This window comes from Meleagris gallopavo, chromosome 1 (genome assembly GCF_000146605.3).
Source record: "Meleagris gallopavo isolate NT-WF06-2002-E0010 breed Aviagen turkey brand Nicholas breeding stock chromosome 1, Turkey_5.1, whole genome shotgun sequence".
Lineage (NCBI taxonomy): Eukaryota > Metazoa > Chordata > Aves > Galliformes > Phasianidae > Meleagris > Meleagris gallopavo.
In genome coordinates, this window is record NC_015011.2 from 26,120,090 (window position 1) to 26,140,961 (window position 20,872).

General features: G+C 39.3%; 1 long non-coding RNA gene across 1 annotated transcript; it reads right to left on the bottom strand.

The window, feature by feature from the left end:
- Positions 1-4,046: 4,046 nt before the first annotated feature.
- Positions 4,047-20,856, bottom strand: LOC109365834. Its single transcript, XR_002111596.1, has 4 exons — positions 20,503-20,856; positions 19,780-19,937; positions 18,637-18,746; positions 4,047-4,096 (listed from the first exon to the last, which is right to left on the bottom strand). It is a non-coding gene; the product is annotated as an uncharacterized LOC109365834 (long non-coding RNA).
- Positions 20,857-20,872: the final 16 nt, after the last annotated feature.

Below are 20,872 nucleotides of genomic sequence, written 5' to 3' on the forward strand. Positions count from 1 at the left end.
GAAGATGTTGAACAAGACCGGACCCAGCACAGACCCCTGGGGGACACCACTGGTTACAGGTCTCCAGCCAGACTCTGCACCACCAACGACGACCCTCTGCGCTCTGCCAGTCAGCCAGTTTTCAACCCACCTCACTGTCCACTCATCTATCCCACACTTCCTCAGTTTTGTTATAAGGATGCCGTGGGAGAAAGTATCAAATGCCTTTCTAAAATCAAGGTAGACTACATCTACCGCTCTTCCCCCATCCACCCAGCATGTGACAAGAACCGATACAGTAACATATTTTTCACCAGGGCATTTTGCACATCAGGAAGAGCTCATGATTTAATTGTAAATTGGCATTTGCATATTCATTTAGTCAAATCCATTTCCCCTCGTGATTAAGAATGCCATATGACTGATATTCTTCTTCCCTGTAGTTTGACACAGCATTGACTCACAGCTTGGCTTCATGAGGATGCTCATGAATGCTAAGGCACAGCACATGCAGGAAAGCACACTTCATTCCTGTATGCTCAGGCTGGAGGAAAATAGCTGCAGTGCTCCATAACCTGGCTTTCTTCAGGTGACTGGATGCTGTCTTTGATCTGAGAGAGCAATAATCACAAGGAAATATCAAAGAAACTCTCTCCACTTGCAACTTTGTGAGTTTGAGATGTGTCAAGGGAAATAAACTGATCTTATCTAAAATGTATCAATTTCTTATAATCATTACACCAAGCCTGAAGACTGACTTAGGCTTTTTGCTGTTGTGTTTCAAAAGTACTTTAGGAAATAAGCCATACCTATACGCAGTGAGCTGCTTCAAAAACGCATAACCATCCCTCTTGGTCTTTCTCCCGTGGGGAGCAAGAACTGAGCCCTATGCTTCATCAAACATTTAGAGAGGCATCGCATGCCCAGCTGCAATCTTCCTGCTTTTAAAACTTTCTTCCACCTAACCCAGACTTTCCAAACGTGTTCTAATTGAAAAGTAAGCCCCTGGCAAATATGAAATTTTAATACTAAGCCACCTGAGATGTCCAGTGAAGAAGAAAAATTTTTTAAAGAGACTGAACCTGAAAAAAGATAACCACTGAAGCAACCACTGGAGCAACTGAAAGCCTTAGCAAAAAGGATCTAAGTGTTCAACACAGGCTTAGACCTCGAGCACTGCTTTCGTGCTGTGACAGCACGCAGTGCATGCATCACTTGTGCTCCCTGAATGTTAGCTGTCCATGCTTCTCCACATCTCAAGTTTCATTTCTTATGTTTCCAGTTCTACAACAATTCATAATACAAGGTAATGTCATTATTTTACAAGACAGTTTAATTTGCAAGCTCGCTTCTTGCCAAGAGCAGGGCAGCAGAGTTCCTAATTCTAAATAAAATCTATTTTATGCCAAATATCCTTGCCAGAACCCTCTAATGAGCTGGCACAGGATGGCTTCACAGGAACATCCTACTGTTAGCAGTGCTTTCCAGGCATTTCTGGTGCCTTATGACAACTCTATTTCTCCCCCTAGCCCATGTGGTTGTCATATTGTTTTCCAAGTAGTAAGTAGGAGAATTTCCTCTCTCAGCCACCACACATATTATAAAAGCAAGTCACTGCTGTACGTCGTACTTCAGCTCTGTCATGTCTGGAAATATTAAACACTACTATTAAATATTTATAGAGAAGCGGTTCTGCTGCTGATAGAGAAAGCGGTCAGTGTTCAAGTCTGAGTCACAAATGTCAACAGTAGAGCTCTTATTCACACACAGAAAGTAGTAAAATAGTGTGGGATTCAATTGCTGCCTACTCACATGAATTATTACACAGACATTGCTCAGTCCTAGCTTGCCCAAACAGTCTTAGCCCACTGAGAAACTGAAGGCTTCACCCAATGGACTACTGAGGGGAGGCCATGAGGATATTTGAAAGCCCTCTTGACAAGTAAGTGTGTTCTTTTCCAGAGCAACCAAAGAGACTAAATCAAAGTACTGCCTTTTCTTTCCTCATTTTGCCATTGTGAGCCAAGTGACAAACTCATTTCTTACAAACTCCCATTAGAGGAACATTTCCTTAAATAAAAACTGAATAAACTCCATAGAATCATAGAATCATAGAACCACCTGGATTGGAAGGGACCTCAAGGATAATAATGCTCTAACCCCCAGGGCTGCCAACCTCCACATTTAATACTCCAAAAACAATCCCAGTACGTATCTCCCTTGTCTGCCCCATACACTACTTCCCTTCAGTAGCAAACCTTACTGACTGAGGCCTTCAACATTACAGAGCATCTAAAATACTCCAGAGTAGTTCACTCACTGTTTAATACCTTCACATGGTATTGCCATCCACAGGCACTGATAGGCAAGTACAGCCAAATAGTGAAAGAGCAAATCAAAGACCCTGAGACCACACTTCCCTGCTTACCGTAGAGCTTACAGTGAGCTTGTGGCAGACACTGAGATCCACTCCACAGCACTGCCAGCACCCACACAGCCTGGTACAGGCACACCTGCGGGGCACTCTTGATGTCAGAGCTCAGCCAGGGGCTCCAAGCCAGGCCTTGGCTGGAGGCAATAGCCTTGTGCTCCATGGCATAAAAGCCTGCAGCTGGGCAGGTGGGAAAGACGGATTTTGGGCACGATTAAAGAAACTCATTTCTTCCTCTTTTTAATTGTGCCTTTCTTTCATAGGAATCAGAATCATAGAATCACTAAGGTTGAAAAAGATCTCTAAGATCATCTAGTCCATCCCAAACCATCCTCCATGCCCCTTAAAGGGAAGCCTTTCCAATTCCCACACCGAGGAATTACGGCGTCTTACTTGTCCAAAATGTATTATCACGGTTATCGGTTTGTTGGCATCAATGTACTGTGCTGTAAAGCATCCATTACTTGCACAGTAACTGATAGAGCTGGTGATCTTCCTCCTGGAGCCCCACCTCATTCCTCCCTAGCTTTTCTGATCAACAAAGCCTTCTCTTCAGCTACTCTAATGAGCTGCAAGGTAAGGATGAAGTATGAATTTGGAAAACTTAAAGGCGGTTTGCAAGACTTTGAGAGGTAAGATTGTCTGCCTCAAAACACAGAAATTCTAAGCAGCTAGAAAAACATCTCTGCAGAAGGTTGTTTGGCCTCAGATGAAAGCTGTCATGACAAGAAGGAACTATTTTTTGTTAGCGATTTAAAATAAATTCCACTTCAGCTGGGTCTGTGCTGTCTTTATGCATACGAATGCCTGTTGAGAACTTTAAGAACTATTTTGTGAATCTGTCAACAAATACTTCTTGTCTTTCTTTAAAGAACTATAAGACAAATGAAGAAGTGTGACTGTTCTCGTACCTTTCAGAAGGAATTTTGTGCTCCTGTGATTCATTAAGCTTGTCATTGTGATTTTTTAAATGTTTTCTTTAATATTGCATGAACATTGCTATTAAACGTCATGAATATTGCTGGGAAAGTTAATTAATATTGTAAAATATGTGGTCTAAACAATTCATGGAATGCAACACATACAATTTCATGAAAAGTGGCCACATACTGTCTTGGAGTCTTCCCAACTTACAATGTATTTCACTGAGATCTTAATTCATTTATTTATCACTAGCATGAAAACTTCTGGGAGCCTTCTTGCTTTAGGTAGCTCATGAAAATTGCTGAGTATGAAAGTAGACCTTCTTTGGCTGAAAGCTACTCCTTAATAGAACTTCTTTCAATTATGCAGATGCAATGTGAAACACTCCTTCTTTTCAAAGCTATATAGAAATAGAAGCCATTTTGCTATAATAAACCACACCAGAAGGGAAGGTTTGCAAACATAAAAACTGTAAACCATTAAACTGTTGTGCTTATGGAAATTATTGCATGTCCAAGAGATCTCAAGTTTCCAATTTTACAGTTTGCTGCCTGCTTTTGATATGTTTGAGGACCAAGATCCCATGTGGGAGAGAGCCCTCAGCTGGTATCCTGTCTTTGTATGGCATCAAAACCCAACATTTGGTTCTTAATGCAATGTGCTATGACCTATACAAAAAATAATCTGTAATACGAAGGAGAAAAAAAACCCACCCTTGTTGCTGTCTTCTTTCCAGTGAAGACTCTTTTGGCTCCTCTTTATCTGTGGGATAGAATTACCAAGAAGACCTTGTCAGAATTTGTTCTTTCCATCGTCATAGTGGGGCTGGGAAGAAGAGCTGTCCCCTTGGCAGGGAAATACTTGGGAAATCCATGAAAGAAATGGCATGTTTAGAACGAAGTAAGCAAATGAACTGTGCAGCAGCTTCCATTGGCAGCCTGCATCTAGTATTCAAAAGCACAGATGTGCTTGTTTCAGAGGGTAAACGAGAACTCAGCAAGACACAGACAGACTGATCCCTCACAAAATGCTGCTGGCATGCAGGGTTGCAACTTCATGCACTGGAGCAGATGAAAAGGGAGTGTTACAGCTGTACCTTTTGTGTAACCTGCAGATATGTATGAAATTCTCTTGCTGGGTATAATAATCCTTGTGGAGCTGGGCAATTAAATGCTCTATCACCATGACATAATTCTGTGAGTCATCTGCCGTAAGTAACATCTCAACAACCCAATGATAAAACTGAACAAATGCACTTTAACCGATGCCTTGCTTCCAGGCTGCTTCAGAAACTCATTTCATTGTAAGGTTTTATTACCCCAAAACCTAGCATGTGGCACACAGAAAATGCCGCTAAGACAGAGGCGGGTTGGCTGCTGATTCCAGAATTCTCTTGAACATCTCTCTTGTCAGTTCTGTGACCCAGAAGCTGCCCTCACCTTTGAAGGCCTGGCTTTGTTATCAGCTCAGAGAGACTTCTGCCGGTTGCTCTCTGATAAAATTCCATCCAGCTTGTCAGGACATGGATATGACAAAAAGTCTGCAGGAGGTCTGGGTTTCCGCCAGTTTCATGAGGAGATGGCATATAGAAACCCTTTGTGTGCCTGCAGATATTCCCACTAACTTTTGAACACGGTGGCCTGTATAAACCTCATTTCACATCAAGGTACAGATGGTAAAGATATTTGGCTCCTACAAGTATCATGGAATTATGCAGAGAAGATGCACAGAGACATCCCACAGGCAGGCATTGCTGTTGAGTGAAGGACTGAACAGGAGCAATTACGTCCTGAATGTCCTTACTAATGGAGAGTAAATCCATCCTTAAAAAGAGATTTCAAGTAGGAGGTTCAAATCCACAAGTAACTCAATTCCTTTGGTTTTTGCTGCTCACAAAATCTGTTGATTTTATTTTGTTTGGGTTTTCAATCAATTGCCTTTACTTCATTGTGTTAATAAAACAATTGCTGGCTAGCCCAGATGTATCCCAGTTCAGTTTCCCTTCCAGAGAATATCTCTTGAGCACATTTTCATCCTCTCCATTTTGCCCAAAATCAAGGAAATCTCCTTGGCTGCACTGCATCAATAAGCAGTGAACTTCAAGCACCTTTAAAATAGAGAGGAACAAACACCATCTTGGCACTCAGTGCACTCTAATTATTGCCTTGTTATTGCAGCTGCTTTTGTGAACAGAGCTAAGCTTGATGCAAAATAAATACTCCTGTGAAGACGTTTTTTCAGATTTGAAATTGCCATCTCATCCAAGCACTGCAGTGTCACAGGAAAATAGCTGTTTTAAGATGATAAATGGCTCTTTTGAACATTTATTTGTTATGCCATACTCTTGATTTGTTTTGTGAAGCGATTTTCAAGACACCTTTGTGAGACAGTTAATGTTACTGCAGCAGAACAAAATGGATACCCTCAAACATGGAATGATAGGGAATTTTCCAAGAATGGGTAATGCAGCATGATAGTCTGAGTGTAGGTGAGCACAGAACAGCCCCAGTAGCCCATCAGCAGCTCCCTGCCTCCCACCCACAGCGGGTTGTGTGCTTTTGTGCTGAACACCTGCAAAGGAAGCAGGAAGCCAGAGCCTGCCAGCATTATTCCTTACCAACAAAAAAAGAAGAGGCTGGTAAAAGCTGAAGGTTGTCTTGTCTAATGTACCCCTCAGCCTGCTCAGAAGGGGATTTGGACACTAAGCCCTTTCCTAGCCCTTAGTACACAGGTCTCATCTCAGCTGTTCCAATACCCTGCTGCACAGTGAGAGGCTGCGGACTTCTTTCCTCTATGAACTGTTTCTCCTATTCTCCACCCCTCTTCTCTCCTCAAACATCCTCTCTGACACTGATCCAGAACTTCACTTTTTCCCATAATTTCCCTTTCTTTTTATTGCAGCTCCAGGTTTTTCCTTCTCTAATTTTTCTTCTATAGTCTCTGGCCCTGACAAAGAGCCACACTGCATCTCTTTTTTGAAATAACTGAAATATTTTGAAATAACCACAGAAACATAGAAATAAGTTTCCTTAAAATTTGCAACAATCTTAGGTGACCTGTGAACTGCAGTGTTTCTCCTGCTGTTACATACTCACCTGAGAATAACATTGGAATACTCACCAGCAATAACATTGGAAGAAAAGCTAGAAGCTTGTGAGTTTTTGTAGCTCAGGTAGAATCATAGAATTATAGAATGGCTTAGGTAGGAAGGGATCTCAAGGCCCACCCAGTTCCAACTTCCTGCCATGGGCAGGGCTGCCACCCAACAGGTCAGGCTGCCCAGGGCCCCATCCAACCTGGCTTTGAACACTTCCAGGGATGGGGCATCCACAGCTTTTCTGAACATCCTGTTCCAGCACCTTACCACTCTCTGAGTAAAGAATTTCTTCTTAACATCTAACCTAAATTTCCCCTGTTTTAGTATAAATTTTTTCCCTCTTGTCCTATCACTACCAGACTGTGTAAAAAGTCAGTCCCCATCCTGTTTGTAAGCACCACTCGAGTACTGGTAGGCTGCAATGAGATCTCCTTGAAGCCTTCTCTTCTCCAGGATGAACAAGCTCAGCTCTCTCAGCCTGTCTTCATAGAAGAGCTACTCCAGCCCTCTGAGCATCTTTGTGGTTCTCCTCTGGACCCGCTCCAAGTAGCAGCACAAACCAAAGACCTCAGTCAGAAGGAAAAATCGAATAAAGGGACATAAGTTCCAGCACTTCCAGACCCCTTCCTGCTTCACTAACATACATTGCACTAATTTTGGACATATTTTACATTGCTCGTAAACACAGTTACATATCTGGCAGGAGACAGAAATTCCTCTCCATTGCAATGGCAAAATGGATGATACTGACCAAAGGGGTACACACATTTTAAAGATGCCTTTTTGTAAAGCTGGCATAATGTATTGAGAGCAGTTTTGCTCGACCTCATAACATTCTCTTTTTGTTTAAGGGCACAACAACTCACTAGACAGGGAAGTAAATAACACTCAGTCACAGTCTTTTCTGGAGTATACACCACTATCTGTTAAAGCTGATAAGGAAAATTGCACAGCTATTAAGTCATCAATACCTTGGATTAAAATGTTTTTAGTAATTGTACTGAGCCAAAGCTGCTCTTGAACTCATTAGTCTCAAGGAGTATCTCTGTCTCTCCCTGCCATGTCAAACTACTGGGATTTTGCTGTTCTGTTCTGTTTGTACTCGTTTTTTCCCCTACCATTTGCATCCCCCCATGACCCTTTAAACAGACACCTTTCCTGTGAGGACTCAGCTTTATGCACCTGAGAGCTGGGCAGGCCTCATGCTATGGCTGTGCAGAGCACACAGGCTTAGACAGTGTTTGTACCAAAGAGGGAAGAAATACAGTATTAGTCATTAATATTCCTTTAAATCCTCTTCTAAGGCATGAACATAATCAGTATTTTTAAATACTAATAGTAATAAAAATGGATTTCTGTAGTTCTTAGCATTGGATCATATTAGAATTGGAATGCTGTAGCACAAGAATTGGAAAGTAGGCCACCTCCTTATGAGACAGGCAATAGCCAAGCAAGTTGCATGGGGAGTTGAGCTGGGAGATCGTTTCTCCTCATATTGTTCATGGAGACAGAGCTGAGGGAATGAAAACATTTTTTTAAATCTTCAGATGAATGGTTTAAAAGATGTGATCCCTCAGGTAAAAAAAACTATCTTGATTGTTGGAGTCTAGGTCTACATTAAATCCCCCAAAACATTAAAGAGGAGATTAGTTGCAGAAATTCTGCTTTGCATAGGGCTTGATGTAATAAGAATACAGAATTATTGCTTAGAAATCTCTCTGTTAAGCTCTCTTACTTATTTCTGCAGCGAGCTGCATATTATGGTGCAGCTATTTCCCAGGTACACCTCGAAGAGAAGAAACTCCGCAAATCCCAAATGAACATGAGGAGAACATAAAGGATAGCAAGCCTTCAGAGCCAAAAGGACTCACTGCCTTTTCTGAACAGGCCTGGATTTTGTGTGTGTGTGTGTGTGTGTGTGTGTGTGAGAGAGAGAGTGACATCACCTGAGGAGGCAAGGCCTCTAAGTGTGGGGACATGACAGCAAACATCAGCAAACCAGCTGGGAGGCACACAGGTCCCTTCTTGCACATAGGGGCTGTTAGGGTTTCAGGCTGTGAGTTCTGCCACAGAGCATCCAAAGCCTGAGTGCTGCAGGTTTAATAAAATTATTTTTATCTTTTCTCCTTGGGAGGATTCACACATGGGTTGCTTTAATTCTGCTTCCTGAAACATGCCTTATACATGAAGGTATGTTCAGTTATGGCAGAGTAACACTGTCTCACCCTGTCGTGCCAGTGCCATTCTGTAAAGCATGACAAATGGAACTATGCCAAAATTCGATTTAATCTCTGTTGTTGTTTGTTTGTTTGTTTTCCTTCTAATATGGGATTGCTACACAACCCAAACTGGTGCAGGTACTATAGTGAGGAGAAGAACTGTGCAGACAGTGGTTTCTAAACTGTGCATAGAAGACAGCAGGAGCTTTTTAAGGTCGAGATGAGAGACATGAAAGCAGAGCTGGAGAAGGAACTGCACCTGGAGAGCAAAGGCAGCGTAAGAGCCCTCTGGAGCAGAGAGAGCACAGAGTGGTCACAGGTCCTCGGCCCTACAAAGAGCAGCTGTCCCTGTGGGATCCAAAGCGGGTACAGAGGGAGCTGGAGTAGTTATCTGAATTACCTACTGGGAGAAAATTCACTAAGAAGTTGAAAGTTTGACAGGAAAACTATGAAGGCACTAAGTTTATTTGTATTGCCTTGAGTCTGTTCTCTTTAAATTACTTATTTTCCAAACTAGTAGGGGATTAACTCCAGGCTTTGCTGCATTTTGATCATAGTTATGGCAGTTAAAACAACGTATGTGCAGCTGCACTTGGATGAAAATGAGTGGCTGAGGTGGTTTTCTTGCTTAGTATCACTGTAGATTAATGTGCTATCACAGGGACTTATATGCAGAAACAGTGCTCTGTTTTTCTAGTCAAAATCTTTCACTCTGTACTGGAAAATGAATTTTGCAGAGATTCTATAATTTTTTTCAATAAGCCGTAGTTTTAAAATGCTAAAAGTGCCACTCAGAGAACTCATTTAAAAGAAGCAAAATGTATGGTTCTTAACTTTTCCAAGACTGCTTTCCCAAGTTCAATAAGAACAAAAAGCATTCGGTGCCTCCCTAGAAAGATACGCCCCACAGCGTACGAACTGGGAACGTGGTACTACAAAGCACCAGCACCTCCCAGAGGATGCTATCAGTTCTGTAGCACCCACACACTGTTTTCTCTCAGCAGGTAGTCTCATTTTGGAGTCTCAATTGTTGATACACCTATGAATTAAGACGCCAAGTAACTTGCAAATACAGGACAACGAGCCCTCAGCTGAAGCGCTCTCAGAAGTTACAGTCATGCTGACAGGAAATAACATTCTGGTGAAAGATATTCCTACTCCAGGAACAAAACCTGAGAGTTGCAGAAACCTGAGGGAGTCAGCTCAACTTAGAATCAGAAATATGAAGTAGCACAGCTTCATCTTCCATATGGAAGTTTTGTGTTTTGTTTTTTTTTTTTTAATTAAGTAGAAATCAATATACGTAGACTTCAGTGGCAGTACATACTTCCTGAAATCTTAGCACTTCACATTTAAAATAAATTCTCCATTTTTAATAGGGTGCTTAATTAGTAGTAGTATCTATTGCCCAATTAGTAGTAGAATCTGTAGTCTGAGGCTGCTGTACTGGACTATAAAACATTATAGCAGTGATCTCCATTCAAGGAATGGAAACAACAGAGGAGTGCTGAGATGCATCTTCACCATGCAGCAACACAGGGATGCTTTTTTTGGATCCACAAGCCCAAGGGACAGGATGTCAACCAGAAAGACCCAACAGGTTGAAGCAGTGGGCCCAGGAGAACCTCATGAGGTTTGGCAAAGCTAAGTGCAAGGTCTTGCATCTGAGTCACAACAACCCCCACTATCAGTAAAATCTGAGGTATTAAAGGATTGAGCAGTTCTGCTGAAAAGGATTTGAGGGTACTGGTTGGATGACAAGCTGGACATGAGCCAGCAATGTGTCCCCACAGCCCAGAAAGCCAACCATATCCTTGGCTGCTTCAAAAGAAGCATGGCCAGCAGATTGAGGGAGGTGATCCTGCCCCTCTGCTCTGTGCTGGTGAGGCCTCACCTGGAGTACTGAGTCCGGATGGAGTCCACAGTACAGGAGGGACGTAGACCCGTTGGAGCACGTCCAGAGGAGGGCCACAAAATGATCCAAGAGATGGAACACCTCTCCTAGAAGAACAGACTGAGAGAGCTGGGGCTGTTCAGCCTGGAGAAGAGACGGCTCTGGGGAGACCTGATAGGAGACTTTCATGATATAAAGGGGGCCTTTAAGAAGGAAGGGGACAGACTCTTCAGCAGGGAACAGTTTTTTTACATTGAGGGTAGTGAAGCACTGGAGTAGGTTGCCCAGAGAGGTGATGGGTGCCCCATCCCTGGAGAAATTCAAGGCCTATGATTAATGAAATGACATATTTTAGTTCACTGGAAAACAAGAAGCATTTCACTCCGATTTCACGGAATGATTTAAGTGCCCAGAGTGGAAGTTAAATCAAAGACTTGCACTGAAATCTGACATTGATGGTCAAAGCAGAGGTACAAACATGTTCATAAGATGAGGAGAGGTACAAGTTTGATCTTGTTATAAGACACTTAAACAGTCACATGAATGGTGATTAAAACATTCTCCATTTTGATTAGGCTACTTAATTTGTAGTAGCTTTGCCTCAAAATATACACTCTTTCTGGCCCAAAGGATATTTACGTCATTTAGTAGTGAAGAAATTTCAATGGGAAATTCTTACAAGGCTAAGAGTGTCCTTTCACTGAGCCAAAATTGTCTTCTTGTGGACTTAGGCCCTATGAGTTTAAATTCTCATCAGGGAAAATGATGATCTAAAACTGCTCCCCACTACTCAATGTGAGTAGCCCTGGAGATAAAATATAACATTAGACATTTCTGAGAAGAAAAGTTTTTTACCAGAGCATTTCTTGGAATATTCCCAAACATATAGATTTCTTCCTCTCAGAGAAAAACCCTCCATTAAATAAATGTAAGGTTACACTCATCAGTTCTCAGAATAGGTGATATTGTTGAAAAAACACTGAATTCTTCAGAACTGAATAAATTAAAGATAAGTGTGTTTCATACAGAAACAATAATGCTGCTTTAAAATAACAGCCATAACCTCTATTCCATCTAAACTGAGAAATGCAGCATGAAATCTCATGTCAGTGCAGAAGTTCAATGTGAGAAGATCCAGAGGACCTGAAAATAATTCAAGTGATGACATACCAAATAGGCAAAGTAAAGTGTTGGCAAATGCAAGGTAATGCATAAAAGAAGGAACAATGTGTCAAATTTTTAACTACATATAGCTCTTAACAAAGAAAAGAAGATCTTAAAACTTGTAAATAAAAACAGAATTTAATGTACTATGACAGGTAGTCATGAAACTGTGTTAGAAACCATAAAGGTGATAGGAAAAAATGAGAGCACTTTTTAAGATTTTTTTAAAAATTACTGAAGTGTCCTCCTATGATACTATTCTGGACTCACTAAGTGAAAGAGCACATAAAGAACAAGCATTTACACAGATAGTCAGGCAACTGATTAAAAAACAAGGTTGGGAGATGCATCTATAACTGAAGACAAATACTGTAATATTTCAGATGAGACTAAAAACACTGTAAAGAGACAGGAAGATGATGATGATGAAATGAAGAAGGAAAAACAAACACTTCTACTATATATTTTATGTACTATATATTTTATATATTAATATATATTCTGCAGGAATTCCAGTTTAATGTACTCTAAGTGCTTGATACTCACTGGCTTGCAGCAGTCATAACAAACCTTAACTGAATCCTGAATGTCTCATTCTAAACAGTCCTGTTTCTCTCCCAGTATATAATCGCACAGAATTACAAAGAAAAGTTGGCTTGGTCATGAAATCCATATCGACAACATGACTTCAGTCATTGTTTCTGTAAACTACAGACTATTCTTTCTTTTTCAAGTTAGCTCTTGTGTTGATTCCAAGATTAGTGGATAGTGGCTGCAAAACTGGTGTTCAAATTTGGGGATTTGCAAAGCAAATTCAAAATTTCATTCATATTGGAGAATCTATTGAAGGCAGGCATCTAAACAGTCTTTAAATCTCTAATCCATTTATAACTGGCCACAAAACAAAAGTAAGTTCTGAAGGGTGCTATCCTGTACAGACTATATTAAAGATTCCTGATCACGCCATTGGTTAGAAACTCTCTGTTCTCCTGGTTCAAATGGAACTTAGTCAGATTAAAATGAGAAAGTTAATCTATGGTGTAAGTAACAATTAAAGAATATCATTCCTGAGATACAAAAATATGGAATTAATGAGGAAGAATCTGTTTTCTAACTGATGACATTTAGTAAAACTGTGCTGTCATTCTTTTAATTATGTATTTATCAAGTACTTGATATTTATCAAATATTTATCTGCATCTCTCATTTTGCCTTGGACCAATGTCAGAGAAGTCTTGTTTTCTTTATGGAATATTTCAGCTAATAAAGAAATTTTAAGATGTTACATAGAACTATAAATTTTGCTTGTCTTATAACTTCTAACTATCACATCTACAGTGATACTATTACTAGAAAACACACTCTCAACAAAGGAAGGACAAAATAGAATAAATAAGAAGTGAAGAAATAATGATTCAAAATACATTGTCATCATTAGAAAGAATAAAGTCATAGAGTTAGAAATACGAAGAGAGTTTGGTCAAGCTGAAACTATGCTTTTAATATTTGGAAAGAAAAAGCCTGAATACAGGGGGTAAGAAACATTCAAACTTGTCATGGGAGAAGTTTCTGCAGGAGGGAGAAAGCTGAGCTTTAGAACTGATGCAGTGGAAGATCATCTGCATCACAGTTGCACATTGCAACTGCAGAGTTGTTGCATTAAACAGTGAGGCTGCTTCAAGGCAGTTTTTCACTGGAAAAAGACAAGTGTCCATGTTCAGGAGCCAAGTATAAAGTCCACAAGAAAATGTTTCTGGAATACATTCAGGACAGCTGATAAAAAGAGAGGTTCAAGCATTCTGAGCTAACCAAGTCTCAGGTGTTATTTTCTCTAGTACGGTTCTTTTATACATTATTTGGTAAACAAATACAGACTTGTCTGCTTATGTGTCTTCCATTGATGACTATACATAGTCACTAATTCCATGCTTAGATAAGCTTTTCTTTCCTGAAAAATAAGATGAAGCAATAAAAAAGATTGCTCTTTCTTCAAGTTGCTTTTCTCCTTTTTCCAAACACAGATGAGGTAAGCAGCCTTAGTTGACATCCACGCTTATAGTATAGAAGCATCTGGAGAAGCCACATGTACCAAAGCAAATCTAAATTGTCATGACTGATGTTTGCATCTAATCAGCCCCACAGATGTGACAGGATAATTCTGCCTGAATTGTTTACTCTCAGCAATCTGAGTCATACTAGGTGTCAATTACACTGAGGTTAATAAGAAAATATTTAATTTCCTAACTGCAGGATCATACAATGAATCAGCCTCCAAAGAAAGAAGATTAGTTTAAGAAAACAACAAACAATAATTGCCTGTGATTTTTTAGAAGGCCACTACAACAGTATGAAATCTAGATTGGTATTGTTTTCCACATGCATGTCAGATTATTTAAATTCATGAATAATGGATATATCTCTTTCATGACGTCTTGTTGCTTTCTATTGTAAGAAAATACAAGCATTATGCAAATATAACACCTTAAAAACAGTGCCTTGTCAAATAGGCATAGTTTTCTATTTCTCTGCTGTTAATATATAATTGACAAAATACTTGATACTACTGATTATGCTTTTTCTTGTAAACCTCTTATTGTACATGTTTAAACATCTGCGTTTTTGCCTCTATGAATCTGTGATTTCGTTACAAAGTTGTAACCATGCTGTGAAAGAGCAATAGGCAAAGTCTTTGGCGTACTACCGACCAGCTGGTAAATGAGGTTTGTTAGCAATAAAGGTATGATTCAGTCAACGCTGGTACATTTCCAAAAAAGCTAGAATGTTACTTTTATTCTCCTCGCCTCCTTCTCAAGTTGTTGAATCCACATCAAATGAACAGAGATTTAATTTGGTAATCTGAATGTGAATGCTTTTGATTTATATGGAATCTCTTCCTAGAATTGCAAACATCCGTCACTGTTAACAGTCCTAGGTCTGATTCGGATACCTCGACTCACTTCAGCTCTCTGCATAACTTTCTTTAGGACCCATTGTATCTGGTATAAAAATAGACCACAGGCAAATTCAAACCTAATGGTTCTAAGACTTCAGAAAAAGAAGTTACAATTAAGGTTTAAGCCTTGCTCATTCTTATATTACACCATTTCTGCAAATGCAATCTAACTTCTAAGGCAATAAAACAATTACAATAAAGCAGCAAATTCTGGCCAAAGAATTTTGTTTGGAAACACATTTTATGAAGTTATTTGCCACTAGAAGTACTTCAGACCTCTCAAATATAAAACCAGAGTTACAGACACTGAATGAAAAACTGTCCTGAAAGATGTCACTTGTAGTTCACTGAGGTCTTGGGGATCAAGCCAATGGAACTCTCATGCAGTTCAACGAGGAGTGCCACATTCAGCACCCAGGACACAACACTCAGATGCATTGAGACAGATGGAAACCAACTATCTGAAGAACAAACCTTCTGAAAAACTTCTTGGATTGTGATGGTAGATCTCAATTACATATAAATCAGTAGCCTCCCCTTGTATAAAGCAAACCACACACACATTAAAATGACTACAGCCAGTAAACTGCAGTATATTACATTTTTTTCTTCTTGGCATCAATAAAGCACACCTGGAATAGTGTATCTAGCTCTGTGCCTCCTAATTAAAGCAGAAAATTAAGAGACTAGATATACTATAGGAGAGGGCTCACAAGGCAGAGGACGCCTGACCTACAAGTAGAGGAAAGCAGTCTTGTTTACTTTGACAAAGAGGAGATGAAGGCTTAGCATAGAAGAACTTTATGGAAGGGAAGTTACAAAAAGTAACTGTGTTAAACTCTTCAGAAAATGATCTCAACGTGTAGATTGTGAGGTTCATACTGAGCATTAGAAAAAACTTAGTCACCAGGAAGATACTGAGCACTGAGACATGTTAGCCAGAAAGGTCATAGCATCTCCACCCTTGGAGATCTTTTGCACCCAGCCAGAGAAAGCCACAGGGCATGATTTAGATTCACAACAGTCCTACTAGTTGACATACAAAGATCCATTCCAACCAGTATATCTACAGCTCTGTTTGAAGAATAGAAAACAAGTATGTAGCTATAAAAGTGCTTATTCCGGGAGAAATAGAGTTCTTTTCTTCTTTTCTGTTTTTAACTACAGAAAATGGACTATATTTTGCCTTACTCAGCACAGTGTAAATCAGCCAGCACCATCTTTAAGGTTACCTTTCTGTTCTTTCTAGGCACACTACAATGAAGCTACTTCAGTAGAAAGAAAATTAAGAACTAAGAATCCCATTGGAAGCAAGCACCTTTGAGATCTGAAATTTAGACCGTATTTCTCTTCCCTGTGTTTCTAACTTCCCTGTATTTCTCTGCTCATCTTTGCAGCTTCTTTGAACTCACTTCTAAGGTGCTTCATTTCCCCTGCTGTGTGTAAAACACCTGTGCTCTTAACAATAACTGGTAAAGTTAAGATCTGAAACAACCAGACACTATCTGCAAACACAGCTTCTGAACCCATTCAGCACCTCTTCTGAACAAGATGAGTTGAAGACAGAAGGGAGAATGCTACTTGTTTTTGCTTTTAGCTATTCTGTAAATTGGAATAGCCTGAACACTAAAGATTCACTAAAGAGCTTTCATGCAAAGGATGCTGTAATTAGCTGCAAGTTTTTCACTACTGTGAAAACACCATGGTTTGGATTCTTTTCCTTTTATGAAATTATATACTCTGCCTGGAAGAGCACCTAATCTCAAATGCAATGTTGGAAAACTGGATTCTTCAAATCTGTCCTGGGAATGATCAAGAATACAAGTGCATAGTAGCTAAAGCAATGAAGAGGGGCACCTCATTGACAGAAAATCAGAGAAAAATACAAATTTCTTGGCAAAGGCAGTTTCATTCAGCTCTCTTCTGTGAGCATTCAGAAATGCTTTGGCATTGGATTATTTTAAATAGAGAAAGAGTGAATGGAGGAGAAAAAAAGGATAATTTAATCACTTTCCCATTAACTCAACACTCACAGCATTTATCTTTGTATGAAATACACATCTATTTCAATATTAAAATCAGAAGAAAGCATTTTTGTATCACTTTAAATGTTACATGTAAAGTGTTGTGGCTTGGTCAATTACAATGAAAAGCAAATGATGAATTTAAAACCAAGGAGCACTTTCCATTTTTTGATGTCAGAATTACTTTTAGAAAGCAAATATCTCACAGTCATCATGGCACAGAATCTGCCATCCCTGAACTACTGAATGTGACACAAGGACCAATGCTTGGCCATTGTTTGTCTGTCGGATTAATTTTAAACTCCTCCTCCTGGGTATGAGGCTTTTTGCTACACAACAAAACAATGCACATTTGTCCATTTACATGCATAGGTGTGTACATGTGTAAACTGTCCACTAGACTTTTTGTTCTGATTGAAATTGTTAAAAAGCTATAAGGAAACTCACAAAAATAACACTAAGGAAAATATAGCAGGAGGAAGATGACATTCTATGCCTTTTTTTTTAAGAGTTTAATTTTGAGTAACATGGAGTTGAAAAATTCTTTACAGTCTCTTCCAACATAAAAATGTGGATCTTCACTTGAAAGGAAATTTAATTAGTTGGCATGACTCCTGGGTGAAATTTATTACTAGTGGAAAAACATGCTGATACTCCAGCTACACATTATGTCTTTTTACTCCCATAGACAGTGGCAATTTCTCTCAGTCATTAAATAAAATGCATGGTCACCTTCAATCTTACTCCTCTTGGTAACACAGATAAGAAGCAGTGGCAATACCCACACTGCTATTTTACTCTCAGCTGATGGTTCCTGCACAGCCACCTCTGGTTGCACTGTGTTCTCCATCCTGCTTTTTGCTATTTGTCACAGCAAGAGACAAATAAATGCTAAATATCCTAAAAAGATTATGACTAAAAAAGGATAAAGTAGATAACAGACAAACTGTTAATATCCAGCATTACTACATGAAGACTGAGCACAAGGAAATACTGTTTTTTCACCATCTTTCATCTAAATCTGAGGAAATGCTGACGGCAGGAAATTAGCATTCTTTTACTTCTGGAATACGAAATGGAGCTAATAAGGTCAAATATCTCATTGAGTAGACTTCTTACAGATCAAATCCAGAGCTCCGTCAGGAGAGGAAAACCTGATGTTTCAGTACCTCAAGACTTACTTTGAAGATCCAGTTAAAGAAACGCAAAAAATGTTCCAAATCTGTTCAAGCTAAGAATCTAAATCGTCTATCTTTTCTGTTCCCCACTTACTGCTTAGGGATGCTGTACCATTATAACTCAGCTTCCAAATAATTTGTCTGTTTAAGTTAAATAGAAGCTTACTGAGCCATTAGCGGTAATCACACCTCTTCATCTCACACTGCCATCTTAAGCTGTTTATTCTTCCCACCCCTGCATTTCTTTAACATTTTTGGTCAATCCATTGTCCTCCTCTTCATGCATCTCTACATTTCAAAATATATTTACGTAATTCTTGACATTTCCACAAAATCTATGCAGTTTTGTTATCTTTGCTGTGATTTATCTCCTTAAAGGAACCATTAAGAAAATACTGCATAGTTACCTTGTCAACATACTCGAAATCTGTAGACTGTTATTTAAATCTATCATTTCAAATAACGTAAATACTTATACTCTCCATTTTCTCACAAATGTAATTGCTATTCATATTCATGATCTATAAAGTAGTTTCAAAATAATATTACAATAAATTTGGTCAAAATTTAACCTGTATTTAAAAGTAGATTATCTTCTATCAAGTCCTGAATGGGAAGACATCCAATGAGACTATGAGAATTTATTTTGGCTCACTGATGAAGCTTTAGGATGTTCCATATAAAAAATTCATGATCTATAAATTTCTCTTATCAAAGGTAACAATTTAGCTGATTACTACTTGCTGCAGTGAAAAGTTCACATCCGCCCTTACCTCTATGGTCCAGCAGCACAGAATCAGTGGCAGCAGGGGGCAGAGGCAATCCTGAAGTTTGTCTTACTGGGTTCCCTGACAGGATTCCCATAAATCTGCTCTGCATAAATCTGACAAGATTGGCACGTTTTAGCATGGCAAAAAGTTTCACGTTCTTCCATATTTCATTACAGTAAAATATGGACAAAACAGTGGGAAGGGAACCTCTAAAATGGCCAACTCCGCCATTCCCTCCTCTGGGCATGTTTCACGATCACCACTTCTCATTATTTGTTTAGTTTCATGAGTTCATATATTCTGGTCTTATGAAAATCTCAGTTTACCTTCACATAAGTACTTAAATAAACGCAATAATACAAAGTACAAGGAAACAACCACCAGAAATGAGCTTACATTTGCATTTTGATTGGTTTTAAAATTCTCCTCTGTCTTATGTTTCAGCATTTGACATTATTATGTAGTTATGCTCTATAGTAAAATATAAATTTAAAAAGTCTGTTCTGAGCCTTTCCTGCAGGTATAGTAATTTTTACTGGTGACTCTAGCTAAAGAGTGGCACTGCTTGATAACTGCAATGGAAACTGCTTTTAATCAGTTTAATAACTTTGATACATTCAAGAAAAACAAACAAACGTATCTTTCTCATCCATTCAACTTAGTAAGAACATCTGCTCCTAACCAGCAACCCAGTATATCAAAATGGTAAGTATCACTAAAAAGCATTAATGTATTTCTAGCAAGCTAACCATACTTGTGGCTATGTATAAAAAGATGCAGTTTGGTTATTTGCACACAGTTATTTCATTTGCAATGCTTTGCAGGTGCTGTATTTTGCAGATGAATTAGCAAATCAGATCTATATGCCTGCCTCCAAATTCCACCTCTCTGAGCCTTTCCGTGATAACCTTTCCATTCTTTCCCCTCCTGTATTTTTAATTAACATAAATGAATAAATAAAGTACAAAGGCAGCCAGCACTTTAGGATAGGGTATGGCACTGTTTCATGTTCTGTAAAAGCACTTTGTACTTCTGTATGTCCATAGAGATGCTTCTCAATAAAAATAAGTAAAGAGAATATTCCAGAGGAAGAGAAACAGGCTTCTGGGACAGGTTTTCAGTCAGTAAGAATGGATATATTACTACCATTTGATGTTCTGTCCAGTTCCTTCTCTGCCTTTGCAACTGACATCCTTCTTAGGAAGGCAGTGCCATCCGGATATCTTGTTGGAGTACCATACCCAGATGACTGAATTTCCTGGTAGAGAAGCTGTTCATTTACATGTTGTTTTCTTAATGTTGTGCTGAAATGAAACAGACTCTCAAAAAAAATGAAACAATGTCAAAATTGTGGTAGAGAAAGCTTTACGGAATGGAAACAAGTTACTTGAAAAAATATATAATATAATCTTCAATGCATTTGGAACAATGACCTGTACATAAATAATTTTAAATATATAGTTGATAATATAAAGATTGACACAGCAGTAACTCTCTCTTTGGCTGCTTCCCACTGCCAGAGCTGCCCAGGGCCACAGACATGGGGCCCAGTGCTGCTGCTGCAACCTCATTCTGACTGCTGAGGAAACCGCAAGCTGAGAAAAAGGAATGAGAAGATCTGCAGAGTAAAGCCAGGCAAGATGAGAAGGGAAAACTGCAAGTGGAGGATTGCTGATACTGGGGACCTTAAGAGTTTGAGTTAAAAATCAGCATAAAAATATATAAAATCTTTCAGGAAAACAAAAAGAAAAATCAAAACAAACAAACAAACAAACAAAAAACCAACAAGGAGTGAGAGGATGACAGTGCAGCACTATGAGGCACCTGTTCCAGCAAGGAGCACAAGTTCTTTCCCCACTTGACTGATACCTTTCTTGGACAGCAGATGTTCTTCAGGTGCCTTAATGAGGTGGTGAACCGAGTACCTCATTAATCCTAGTGATCTTTCGTATGGTTTAGCCTTGTAAAATGAAAGCTTCTATTCTGCATTTGACTCGGATGTGATCTGTATGCACAATGCTCTTTGGTAAAAGGTGCCTGAGTGAAGTGACTCCTCTGCAGTCACAGAGGGAAGGTGACTGTTACACAACAAAGGCTCTAGAAGTACAACACACAGCCTACTTACAATAGAAAGAAGGATGTCTGCTTATCCACAGCAGCGACATCTGAATTTCAAATAGTGAGGGGGTGTTCTCTGGAGGAAGAAAAAAAAAAGAAAAGAAGGAGAGAAAAGGAAAGG